General features: G+C 40.0%; 1 non-coding gene across 1 annotated transcript; it reads left to right on the top strand.

Annotated features, from left to right (window-relative positions):
• Positions 1 to 13,276: 13,276 nt before the first annotated feature.
• On the top strand, positions 13,277 to 13,383 carry LOC145118022 (small nucleolar RNA R71). Its single transcript, XR_013713007.1, has one exon. It is a non-coding gene; the product is annotated as a small nucleolar RNA R71 (small nucleolar RNA).
• Positions 13,384 to 13,646: the final 263 nt, after the last annotated feature.

Here is a 13,646-nt window from a genome sequence, read left to right as displayed (position 1 = left end):
CAGCTCATACAACTTATAGGGGCATCACTCCTAGCCCTAACTACCATGCGATTCTCAGATTCATAAATCAAGTCATAAAAGATAACATATAAGGGTATTCTGGGAAACTTACTTGAGCTCGACTGATTGCACGCACCACACCCTCTCTTGTTTTTAGAAAAGTTTTTCCTTGAATACATTTTTCTTTTTGAAAATTTGACAGATCCTCAGTTTGAGTTCTCAGACACACCCGAAAGTATGTCCGAATCCCTCAAACCAAGGCTCTGATACCAACTTGTAACGACCCAAAAATAAAGGGTAAAAATTTCATTTTTCAATACAGTCAAAACACATATATCTTTGGAATCCAAGATTTCCAAAACATTGCTAATTAAAAACAATTACCAGAGTTCATCCCAAAATCGAATATTGCGGAAAAAACGGGTGTGTGTGTTACGATTAAGCCGAGCCCTTCCTTTCCTAACCGATGATACCTGAAACCATAAACAAAATTGTAACCTAATGCTTAGTGAGTTCCCCAGAGCATACCCCACACAATCCACATAATCACATAATCATATTAGCTATACAAGCTACCTAAGCCATGCATACAATATATAGGGATGTCGTGGGCTTGTCCCCAGGCTCTTACTCCAGGATGCCGTGGGATCCCCACATAGTCTTACACCTAAGTGCCATGGGCTCTCCCATGGTCTTTAATAGGAAAGCCATGGGCTATCCACATGGTCTTACATTCGGGTGCCATGGGCTCTCCGATGGTCTTTAGTAGGAAAGCCATGGACTCTCCACATGGTCTTACATCCAGGTGCCATGGGCTCTCCCACGGTCTTCCATACAAGCATACCACATATACAACTAGCATACTTCCTAGCACATAACCAACTATCATGCCTCATAATATAACTTCAGTTGGTGTACCACATATCATAAAAAGGGCCAGCCTTGGTGCCTTCGACCCATTGGTATGGTGAGGAGACTCACTTTGAATGTGGAAGCTTCCCGAATGACATCCTTAGTTGCTGTCTTGCCGACTTCCCGAGCTGTCAATACCTACCAGTATACCTAATTAGCAATTGAGTCCCATACTATAATACTTAATCCATACATGGGGTAAGATGACCATTCTACCCCTTGCCCAGTATGATCCAAACTGAGGCCCAATCCCAAAACAAAAGCCCAACACTATGATGTCCATAAATCCATCGATGGCCCAATTTTCCAAATTGGGCCCCAACTCCTTAAAGGCCTTACTCTAATCCCATAATCTCCTTCATTATAATTTGGTCTACTTCAAGCACTCCTTGGAACTAATTTGCCCAAAGTCAAGGTCAAAGTCAAAGTCAACAATCAAGTTCAACAGTCCATGTTGACCCAACTCGTCGAGTTCCTTCAGAGTCCATACAACTGAAAACCCGAGTCAACTCGCCTAGTCACCTGAGTAACTCGTCGAGTTCCTTAATGTCCAAGGGTCAAAACTCTAAACCGAAATCTCTTGACCGAAATCTCTTAATCAGTTGACCGAAATCACTTAGGATCCCGGAAACGGGAAAACCTTTCCCGACTCGTCGATTTGGCTAAGTAACTCGTCGAGTCCCTTCAGCCATTTTTGCGTTCAGCCCTTTCCAGTGGAATCCAAGGCTCGTCGATTTGGCTAAGCAACTCGTCGAAAACGGGAAAACCCTTCCCGACTCGTCGATATGGTGTAGTTACCATGTAAAGTTGCAAACTTTACGTGCATGCAAGGCATCAAAGGCTAAAAACACTTACTCAAAGCTTGTCAAGGGACTTGGAGCATGAAGGAGGGCCAAGACTTGGTAAAATTGGCAACTTTAAGTCCCCAAAGGCCCTGAGATGTCCAGATCTAAAGCCATATCTTCATATCATGCTCAAAACCAAGAATGGTACCAAACTAGGCTCATAATCGCCATAAACTTTCATAGAAGAAGATCTAAGCAATGGAAGGTCAAGGTTTTGTCTTTATACCTTAAAATGGTTGCCACAACAGAGTAAACACCAGATCTACAGCCTCTCCTTTCAGCTATACGCCAACCACTTCAAGATTCTTCACATAAACACCAAAAAGGCACTCCTTAAGCCCTCACACACTCCAAATGGGAGATGAGACACGATTTAGGGTTTCTCTAGACAAATGGGGTGATAAGGGAGGCTACAAATGAGAGCCTTAAGGCATTTAAATAGGGTACAAACCTTGAAAATTAGGGTTTTCCTTTCCAGCGTCTACTCGTCTAGTAGATCCGAAGTCTCGCGTCCTCATAAATGATCTCTACTCGACGAGTTGGAGCTCCCCAACTCATCGAGTTCCAATCCAAAACCATAAAAATTCTAAAAATAATTCGATACCTGAGACGAGCGTTACAGGGAAGATCCTAACTTAGATTATACTGAGGAAGATCCTAAATCGTAAGATAACATGCCAATGTTATAAATTGTAGATTAACACTTATGATCTTACCATATGTTCAGAGATGAGAGGGTTGCCAAGTCACTAAAGCGTGAAATGATCATCTTATCCACATTCCATAGTTAGATATTGTGCGTCTAATCAGGGTGTGGAAACCCAAACGTGGATGAAAGAGGTTATTAACTCTTTAAACCTTAGAAGGGATTATGTACCCTTTATCATATAGTAGATGATAAATCTCTATTTGTATTGCCAATATCTTTAATCCTCTATATGTTGAATATGTTAGCTTGGGTTGGGCGTTAGCTTAGAAAACGTCCCTCCGATGCATAAGTCAGTATTGGTCTTCGAGAAAAAAGTAATCAAAGGAAAAAAGTAAGGGTAAGGAGTGAAGGTTTGTATTGATCGGATACACTTCAAGTATAAAGACGAAACTAACAATTAATCTAAGAAAATAAAGAACATAAAGTAAAATAACACGTAGAGTTCTTCAAATTGTTCTTTCTCCAAGAAAGGGTTTTGTCTTCACCAAGAAGACGGGTTGTCACAAAGACGATTGACACAAAACCAAACTCTCTACATTAGGGTTTACCCTAATGTAGATTATATACTAATTTGTAAATGTGAATCCCATGATTTAAGGTATTGTATCTTATCTATACTAACAACCGATATTCATAACAAAGATACTGGATCTGCTATCTATTCTATACTTATCTGTATCATTCCCTAATATACAAATATTTGTATAAAATAACTATACTAAGTGTAACGCCCGCGTTTCAGGGCTAAACCTTAATAGATGATGTAATAGTCTAGGTCAACTATTGTAACTATTTTTGAAGTAATAAAGACGAATTATTTGAGTATTATGTGAATTATGTGAATTTATGTACTTTATACCTAATTATAAATTATAAATTTAGCACACAAAGGCAGTTAACCTATCTTTTAGTGGTATAGTTGGATAAGTAGAGTGTCGAACTCAGGGAACGAAAATTAAACTAATAACTAATTTTAACTAAGCAAGTATCAAAAGTAAAGGTTTTTCTCTAGTTTTACAAGACTAGAAACTTAAACACACCACCTAACAAGTGATCAACTAACAACTAACTAAAAAAAAAACAAGTAAAAATTCACCAACTTTGATAAAGAGTTTCTGTTTAGGTCCAACCAATTCACTCCTATGGTTATTTTTATAATAATATGATAGATTAATTGTTATTGGTTACCAACTATAGTGGTTAGATTCATGTTCACTATTACTAACCCTTAGATAATTAATCAATTCAAGCAGTGGCCAATTGTTTAAACTAATTAATTACCTAGTTCAATTATTTGGATTAAATAAGATTTGTAATTGGTTAATCAAGTTGGTGTTTCAATTAACCTCTTGTTTGTTGGTTTCTCAAACAAGCTCACACATTAATTTACCCATTCTCTAATTAATCCTAGTTTCATGTTCATTATTCCTAGACATATGATAAAGTGTTCACATCAACATAGGAGGTTAACAACTAAGAGATGTTCATGCAGCTTAATTCTCTTCCAATTAACAGAAAATAGTTGTGGTTAATGCATAAGGTTCTTTAACAAACTTAATTTAATAAAATCACCAATAAACAATCAATAAAAGTATTAATCAAACCATAGGAGTAACTTGGTTTTTCCTAAACAGAAACAACACGAATTTAGCTCATGATTACAGTGGAAACAAGCTCAAAAACGAATTTAACTAAGCTAGACATGATTCAATCCTAAGATTAAGTGGAAAATATAACCTAATTCGCCTTGAGTCTTCAAAAGATCAAAGGTTAGGGTTCTTCAATCGCAGGTGTATCTCCCCAAAAGCCAGAAAAGTCCCCAATTCGGATTAAGATCCGCTATTTATACTTATCACAAAACAGGGGCAACTTGGCGAGTAGGTCGTGTACTCGCCGAGTAAACGTGTAAAATCTGTGTACGGCAAGGATTCTTGACTTTTCTTCGGGAACATTCTCATGAACTCGCCGAGTGGATCCGTGTACTCGCCGAGTAGGTGTGGGTGTTTTCCTTTTTCTTCATTTTTTGGTCTCTAATTGCTTCTCCTTATTCCTTTTCACTTCCAAGCATGTCTTATGGACTGAAAACACAATTTAAGCATTATTAAGTACCTTTTGTCCACATTATGCACATAATTAGCTAAAAACGAATAAAAATCTATACTAAACATATGGCTAATTATGCAAATATCAAAATACCCCACACTTGACTTTTGCTTGCCCCCAAGCAAAGCTGAATTTTAACACATTAGAATCACATAGGACAACTCCAATCGAACCCATCCATTACGCCAAGACTGCAACGCATGCATTTGTGTCTAAAATTTTCCTAATAACCCCCCATACTCTAAATACTCACAATCCTCATAAACATTCGCCCACTTTTTCCAAACAATGCTCATTTTATGCATCCCTCCGAATCCATCCGCAGAAAACCTCTTAACCTCAAGGTATTTTTGGTTGAGCAACCCAAGCATACATAATCTAGACAATTACAATTTATGATATCACATTGGAGCTCTTTAGAATTCTTCACTTTCTTTGATAGTTTGTACCTTAATTTCTTTGAATTTTTCAAAATTTGCCACCTTTTTGATTTTCTTTGATCTTTGGGTATCTTCAACTTTTGAACTTTGTAATTTTGATCTTTTGATCTTTACTTTAACTGCTCCAAAATTTCTTCAAACTTTTCTTGTAATTCTCTCACTTTTTTTTAAACATGTAACTCACTTTTTTTCACTCAAAACCCTACATGCTTAAGCAGGGGCGCTCAACTTCAACCTTTATTAGTTAACGATAATAATTTTCCTGGATACATTTCTGGTACACGATGCTAAACATATTGCATCCTTCAAACTAAGCGAGGTCGTGTTTTTGTCCCATGATTTCACTAGAATAAGGAAGCCACAAATGCACTAGAACGTATATAGGCTCAACTAAACATTTGGGTTTTCATACAATCATCAACATAATTCTAACATGGAATCCTAATTACTTTTTACCAAAATTTTCTAAATTAAATCCTAAGTAACATTTTAGGTATGCAAGAGTTCAAAATTTTTAAAATAGACCTAAATTAGGATATTAGGATTCTAAATTTACTAAGATGCAACCAACCCCCTACCCCACACTTAATTCATGCAATGTCCCCATTGCATGGTATGCATGAAAAATAAAAAACAAATATAGAGAGAATTGGAACAAACTCCCCTGGGGTAGCAGTCGCGAAGGTGATTTTCTTCAATTAAGCTCCAACTTTGAATGACTTTAGACATGGGAACAGCTCATCCATGTCTTGGGTGCCATGTTGCGTGTGGTAGACTTGCAAATGACTCAAATATGTAGGACAAAGCTCCTAGAAACCTCCAGTAATGAATCTTCACGAAAAATATGGATAAAGACTGCAATGAATGTGCCCAAAACAACTCTGGGATTGAAAATGTTGATGGACTCGGCGAGGAGATCGTCAATTTGCAGTAATATCGTGTAACTACACATGTACTCGCTGAGTAAGCTAGACGCACTCGGCGAGTAGGCACTGAGTTGAGAAAAATGTCCTGCTCGTTTACTTCTTGACTGAGGTGCTGAATTGGGATAATTCAGTGACTCTTTTTCTAATTACTTCAGTAATAACACACTCTATCACTCCCAACTCTAACGGACTCAACCATAATGGAAAATACTTCGCACTCTCATCTAAGCATTCCTCACTTGAACCTTGACCCATAAGACTTCTAAATGCATCCTAACCTTCCAACCTGAAAACATGTAACCACGAGTGAAAGCAAACAACCAAAGTCTTAAAAATATAAATATCCAAGTTCAACAAAGTTCAAAATCAAACACCATAAAAACAAATAAAAACATAAAGCGACCGGTCTTCAATCTTCCTCCTCCATATTCGCCCCTCCTGCGCTACTACCTCCTTCTTGATTGTTTCCTCTCCGCATCCTCTCCTCCCAATTCATGATGTAAGGGTACCCGGGGCCGGGCCGTGGGGCGATGTTCATTTGCTGCAAAAGATACTCGATTGACGCATTGTTGTAATTGACACCTTGCCCGATGTCATCCAAGTATCTTCGATATTCAACTTGGTTTCACTCGTCATTCTTATCTTCCACCGGAATAACCGGTGGGTCTTCTCGAGCCCGTTCATCCCTTTGCCGAACCCTTCGTCCCGGCATCTCGGGAGCAACCACCTCGTCTGCATGTGCAATTGAATAAGAATCTCTAAATTTTTCCACAATTCTCGCCCTTCGATATAGTGTAGTGTTGAACGGAGGAGAAGAAATGACGGTTAGGGCCCTCGCCTCTTGTAAATCCAAGATCCCAAATGATCTCGCGAGCCTCGTTACGAACATTCCTCCATTAATTTTGGAGGTCACCTTTTCTTTGACAGCCCCGTCCGCAAGATACTTGGCTAAGCAGTAGGGAAGGTTGCAGAAGACGTCGGGAGTAATGATGCTCCAAAGGTAGAAAATGTCAAGGGTTGGGACCTTGTCACCGTCCTTCCTCATATTGATTGTGCTGGCAATGAGGCGGTGAATGAGACGATGAATGGGCGAGCGGATGTGGCCTTCTTGTGCAGAAGATGGAATGTACACCCGGTTCGCAATGGTGTTCCACCAAGTGGAAGCAACAACTGCTTCGGGGAGATCTTTATGGCATTGCTCCAAGAAGGTTTCAAAATCTTCATTCAACATGGCACTTTGATCGTAAATGCCAATCCTCCATGCAAGCTCCGCCATGCTGCATTGTCGCAGCTCCCCACCAAGTGAAAAGGAAATAACATTGGGATTATAATACTCACTACCACCCCGGCATGAGATGGTAGCAAAAAACTCCCAACATAGCTCTACAAAGACCGGTTCTTGGATCTTGAATAACTGTAACCATCCATCACAAATGATTGTAGAATCCCCCACATCACAAGATTTCACCAAGTAAGGTGTCAATTCGTCTTCCAAACCAATGTTTCCCAACCAATCCCAATTAACTGCATTGGGAAGGTGAATTTCTTTCTGTTTGAGAGCCTCTAATTTGTTCTTTGCATGGATTTGTGAAGATCTTGAAGTTATTTGTTGAAAAGAAAGCCATGGAATATCTCCTTGGCCTCCTCCCCTTGAAGTCTGCCCTCTTCTAGACATAATTTCTGCAAAATAGCACCAAGAGAACAACAACAAACAAAACCCAACAATTAAAATTAAACAAAACAGATCTGTCAAGGCTCCTACTCGCCGAGTTCATGAACTACTCGGCGAGTAGGATGAACATCGGGACCAGATTCCAATCATACCATATTAGGTCACTTGAAACATCTAATTTTGTAGAGGGTTTTGCTGTACTAAGTCCATTAAACACTAATCCATAAGAAATTTTGACTAAAGCCTCCTAATTCATAGTAAAATCAAAACCCTAGAATTGGAGAAAACCCCCAAATCCGAGTTTTGGGCAAAATAAGGACTAAGAATCGATAAAGTTTCAATTATTAACAAGTATTGAGTGTAAAAATCATACCTTTATGCTTGATAGATGGAGATTCAACAAAAATTGGAGAAATGGCTTGAGAGGAAGAAGTGCACGGCGAGTATGAGTGGTGTGATGAAAATGAGTAAAAGAAAAAGAAACCCTTTTTTACAGATGGTAAAAACCCGTGTAAATGTTCTACTCGCCGAGTAGAAACATCTACTCGCCGAGTAGAAACGCGTATTCGCGATTATCAGGGAATTCGAATCGGTACTCGCCGAGTATACATATAAACTCGGCGAGTAAAGCTTGCAGTTTTAATTTCCTTAATTTTTTAACCACCACCCCACACTCTGAGCATTGCTTGCCCTTAAGCAATCATTTTAAACATAATTTCAGAAGAAGAATGAAAATAAAACAGATCCTAAGTAATTAAAAAGAAAATAAAGGGAAAAGAAATGCAAACTCTAAACTCGGGTTGCCTCCCGGAAGCGCTTCTTTTTAAGGAGTCATTAGCTGGACTCCTTCCGTTCTACATTTCTGCCATTCCCTCTAGTAGCAGCCCTTCTTCTATGTCTTCATTTCTCGGGATTCCTTCTTCGTATCTTTTCACTCTATGTCCATTAACCTTGAAAGGGGTACCATCTTTTGATAGTAACTCGATAGCTCCATGTGGAAACACCTTCTTCACTAGAAAAGGCCCATCCCATCTTGACTTGAGTTTGCCCGGGAAGAGTTTTAGTCTTGAATTAAAAAGCAACACCTTTTGCCCTTCATGAAACTCTTTATTACCCTTAATCCTCTTGTCATGCCAACTCTTGGTTTTCTCTTTATAAATTAAAGAGCTAGTATAAGCCTCATTTCTAAGTTCCTCACGAGCATTCATTTGCATCAACCAGTTGTTCTTGAGTTCCGCTATGTTGAAGTTGCACATTTTTAAAGCCCAAAAAGCTTTATGCTCGATTTCCACCGGTAAATGACATTGCTTTCCATAAACTAGCCTATATGGTGTAGTACCAATAGGTGTTTTGAAAGCTGTTCGGAAGGCCCAAAGTGCATCATCTAGCTTGTCCGACCACTCTTTCCGATTGCTCCCCACCGATCTCTCCAAGATTCTCTTCAAGGCTCTATTGGTCACTTCGGTTTGCCCACTAGTTTGTGGATGGTAAGATGTAGAGAATTTATGAGTTACCCCATATTTCCTTAACACCTTTTCTAGTTGATCATTGGCAAAATGAGTGCCTCGGTCACTTATAAGAGCTTTTGGAACTCCAAATCTTGAAAATAACTTCTTCAAAAATCGCACCACCACCCGCGCATCATTAGTTGGTAAAGCTTGTGCCTCCGCCCATTTGGATACATAATCCACCGCCACCAATATATATTTGTTGCCTTTTGACATGGGAAATGGTCCCATGAAATTGATCCCCCATACATCAAATACTTCGCACACTTGAATACTTTGTTGTGGCATTTCATTTCGGGATGAAATATTTCCCGCTCTTTGGCATGCATCACATTCTTTGACATATTGGGCTGCATCTTTAAAAATTGTGGGCCAATAAAACCCAATGTCAAAGATCTTCTTAGCAGTGTAGTGTGCTCCATGATGTCCACCGGTGGGCCCGCTATGACAATGCTCCAAGATTTGTCGGCTTTCATTCCCGAACACACATCTTCGTATGATTCCATCCGCGCAACTTCGGAAAAGATAAGGCTCATCCCAGAAATAATCTTTTATTTCTGAAAATAATTTCTTCTTTTGTTGGCGGGTAAGATCTTTTGGAATATACTTGCTAGCTAAGTAATTAGCTATGTCCGCGAACCATGGCTCTTCTCCCGTGGTCACCATAATGTACTCGTCCGGAAAATCATCTCCAACTTTATCTTCTTGCAATTGCGGGTTTTCTAGTCTTGATAAGTGGTCGGCTGCTACATTCTCCATTCCCTTCTTATCGCGCATCTCGATGTCAAACTCTTGAAGAAGTAGAACCCAACATATCAATCTTGGCTTGGCATCCTGCTTGGCAAACAAATACTTGATAGCAGAGTGGTCAGTAAAAACAGTTGTTTTAGATAAAACTAAATAAGGGCGGAATTTATCAAAGGCATACACCACAGCTAATAATTCTTTTTCGGTGGTGGTGTAATTCTCTTGGGCCGGATTTAAAGTTTTACTTGCATAATAAATGGGTCGAAAGTGCTTATCAACCCTTTGACCAAGGCCAGCTCCTAATGCAAAGTCACTAGCATCACACATTATTTCAAATGGTAAATCCCAATTCGGGGCAATAATGATCGGGGCATTAGTCAATTTTTCTTTCAAGAATTCAAACGCCTCTAAACACTCTTTAGTAAAATTGAATGGTGCATCTTTTAAAAGCAATTGTGTTAGAGGTCTAGTTATTTTGGAAAAATCTTTTATAAAACACCGGTAAAAACCCGCGTGTCCTAGAAAGCTTCTAATGCCCTTCACATTAGTTGGCGGGGGTAATTTGGCAATTGTGTCAATCTTTGCCCGATCCACTTCAATTCCCGATTTGGAAACCTTGTGGCCTAAAACTATACCCTCCTTGACCATAAAGTGACATTTTTCCCAATTAAGGACTAAGTCGGTTTTTTCACACCTAGCAAGCATTAGATCAAGGTTAGTGAGACAATCATGGAAGGAAGATCCAAAAATAGAAAAATCGTCCATAAAGACTTCCATGAATCTTTCCACCATGTCGTGGAATATGGCTGTCATGCACCTTTGAAATGTCGCGGGTGCATTGCATAACCCAAAGGGCATGCGACGATAGGCAAAAGTTCCACTTGGGCAAGTGAAAGTGGTCTTTTCTTGGTCCATTGGGTCTATGGGTATTTGGAAATAACCCGAAAAGCCGTCTAGGAAACAATAATAACTATGGCCCGATAATCTTTCTAGCATTTGATCAATAAAAGGTAAGGGAAATGGTCTTTACGAGTGGCATCGTTTAGCTTTCGATAATCGATGCACACTCTCCAACTGGTTACCGTTCGTGTCGGAATAAGCTCGTTCTTCTCGTTGGTTATGACCGTCATTCCTCCTTTCTTGGGCACCACTTGGACCGGACTCACCCACGGACTGTCGGAAATAGAATAAATGATCCCCGCATCTAAAAGCTTGACTACTTCCTTCTTGACCACGTCTTGCAAGTTTGGGTTCAATCTTCTTTGGTGTTGCACAACCGGCTTTGCTCCTTCCTCCAGGTTAATCTTGTGAGAACAGTAAGAGGGACTTATTCCCTTGATATCGGTAATGCTCCATGCTATGGCCCGCTTTCGCTTCTTCAAGACTTGAACTAATTCTTCTTTTTCAGATTCGGAGAGATCAGAAGCTATTATTACTGGTTTTTGATGACCATCTTCAAGGAAAGCATACTCCAAGTGATCTGGTAATGTTTTGAGCTCTGTTTTTACGTTCTGCATGTTGTACTCGCCGAGTACAGGTGAGGGACTCGGTGAGTCTGCTGCAGAATTTACGAATTCAATTGTTTCTTCACATGGACTCGGCGAGTAGATCGACTCTACTCGGCGAGTTGCTTTATCAGAATTCTTCACTAATTCTTCATACTCAGCTTCTTCCAGCAGCCTCTCGATCTCCAGTAAGTCTTTTTCAGCATCAAATTCTTCATCAAAGATGGTGGACTTGTCCGAATCTTCATTATCGCATTCCTCCATCAATTCATCAAACATGTCAATCGAGAACGCCATATCATCACTATTCCTCGCATGCTTCATAGCTTGATCAACCCCGAAGGTGACTGAATCATCTCCTACCCGTAAAGTAAGCTTCGAGTCTCTCATGTCCACTATAGCACTTGCCGTGTTGAGGAAAGGTCTTCCAAGGATGATCGGGACTTGAGGATCCGCTTCCATGTCTAGAATTATAAAATCTGCGGGAAACACAAACTTGTCCACCTTGACCAATAAGTCTTCACATATTCCTCTTGGAAATGTGACTGTTTTGTTTGCTAAGTGAATTGCCATACGAATTGGCCTCGGTTTCGGGAGATCCAATTTCTTGAAGAATGAATAAGGCATGAGGTTCACACTTGCTCCCGAATCAGCCAAAGCATAAATGGTAGCCAAGTTACCAAATTGGCAAGGCAAAGTCAAGCTTCCCGAGTCACCCTTCTTCTTTGGTAATTTGTTTAACATGGCAGCTGAGCAGTTTTCATTAAGTATTACTTCTTTCACCTCCTCCATCTTCTTTCTATTGGTTAGAAGCTCCTTAAGGGATTTTGCATATTTTGGCATTTGCGCGACTGCTTCGATGAATGGTATGTTGATTTGAAGAGCTTTAATATGGTCAAGAAACTTCTGGTACTCCTCTTCCTGCTTTTCTTTCTTAGCTCGGGTTGGATATGGCATTAGAGGCTGAAAGGGCTTTTCAGGAATTTGATTTTTTGAGTTTGGTAGTGGACTCGTCGAGTCCATATTCTGGACTCGGCGAGTAGGGTCTGTACCATGCAGCTTTTGATTTTGGTCTTCTTTTTCTGCGTCCTCCTTTTGCAATTCTTTGGGTGCTTCAGTCTGAATGGGGGCCAGAGGAGTAATTATCTTCCCACTTCTTGTTGTGACTATGTTTATGTGCGCGCCTCGTGGGTTGTTTTCGGTTTTACTAGGAAGTTCGCCCGGTGATCTTTGATTGATTTGTTGAACAAGTTGCCCAAGTTGCGTTTCAATGTTGTGGATAGATGCTTGCTAGTTTCTAAGCATTGTTCTTGTTTCTTGGATTGCAGAATCATGGTCATTGTGTCTCTTTTCTGAAACAGCTACAAACTTGGTAAGCATCTCTTCCAAACTTGGTTTCCTTTCTTGTGCCGGCTCCTCCTTTTGGTAAAAACCTCTTCCTTTTTGTTTAAACTTCTCCTCCTTAGCCCTCATGTACTCATCATAAGGAAGCCACTCTTTCTTGGGTTTCCGCCAATCTTCATCATATCGGTCACCACTTGAGTTACATACTTGCACCTTCTTATTCCCATTCTCGTCCAAGTCACAATCTCTAGTAAGATGAGGTCCATTATAATTCTCACAACCCACCCGAATAGCATGTATCGTTTGATCCATTTTATCCATCCTCCTATCCATGGTTTTCAACATAGCCATGACCGCTGACAAATCTTCTGAAGCTGCATAAGCTGATCCCCTTGTCACATCATTCCTTGGATTGTGGTATTCTCTAGAATGCTTAGAGAATTCTTCAATTAGTTGCTTTATCACCGGGGGTGCTTTCTTTGTGAGTGGACCTTGCGAGTCAAGTAATTGCCTTGTTGTAACATTCACTCCATCATAGAAAATGGAGACTTCTTGTTGACTATTAAGATCATGATGTGGGCAATTCCTTAGTAAACTCTTGTACCTCTCCCAAGCTTCATAAAGTGACTCTCCAGCTTGTTGTTCAAAGTTGGCTATGGATTTCTTTAACTTAGATATCTTGGAGGGTGGGCAGAATTGATCCATAAACTCTTCTTTCATCTTGGCCCATGTAGTGATGGATCTGGGGGGAAGTGACTTGAGCCAATCCTTTGCAGCACCCTTCAATGTAACCGGAAGCATGCGAAGTAGCTGAGTTTCGCGAGGCACGTTTGGAACATTAAAATAGTCAGCTACATCATTGACTTCATCCAAGTGTTTGTAAGCATCTTCGTGGTCTTTTCCGTAGAAGGGGATCTCCTTGAGAACAGCAAGAA

Source organism: Lactuca virosa, chromosome 5, assembly GCF_052849685.1.
Source record: "Lactuca virosa cultivar CGN04683 chromosome 5, Lactuca_virosa_CGN04683_v6, whole genome shotgun sequence".
NCBI classification, from domain to species: domain Eukaryota; kingdom Viridiplantae; phylum Streptophyta; class Magnoliopsida; order Asterales; family Asteraceae; genus Lactuca; species Lactuca virosa.
Note: the sequence above shows the minus strand (reverse complement) of the source record. Positions and strands in the feature narration are given on the sequence as shown.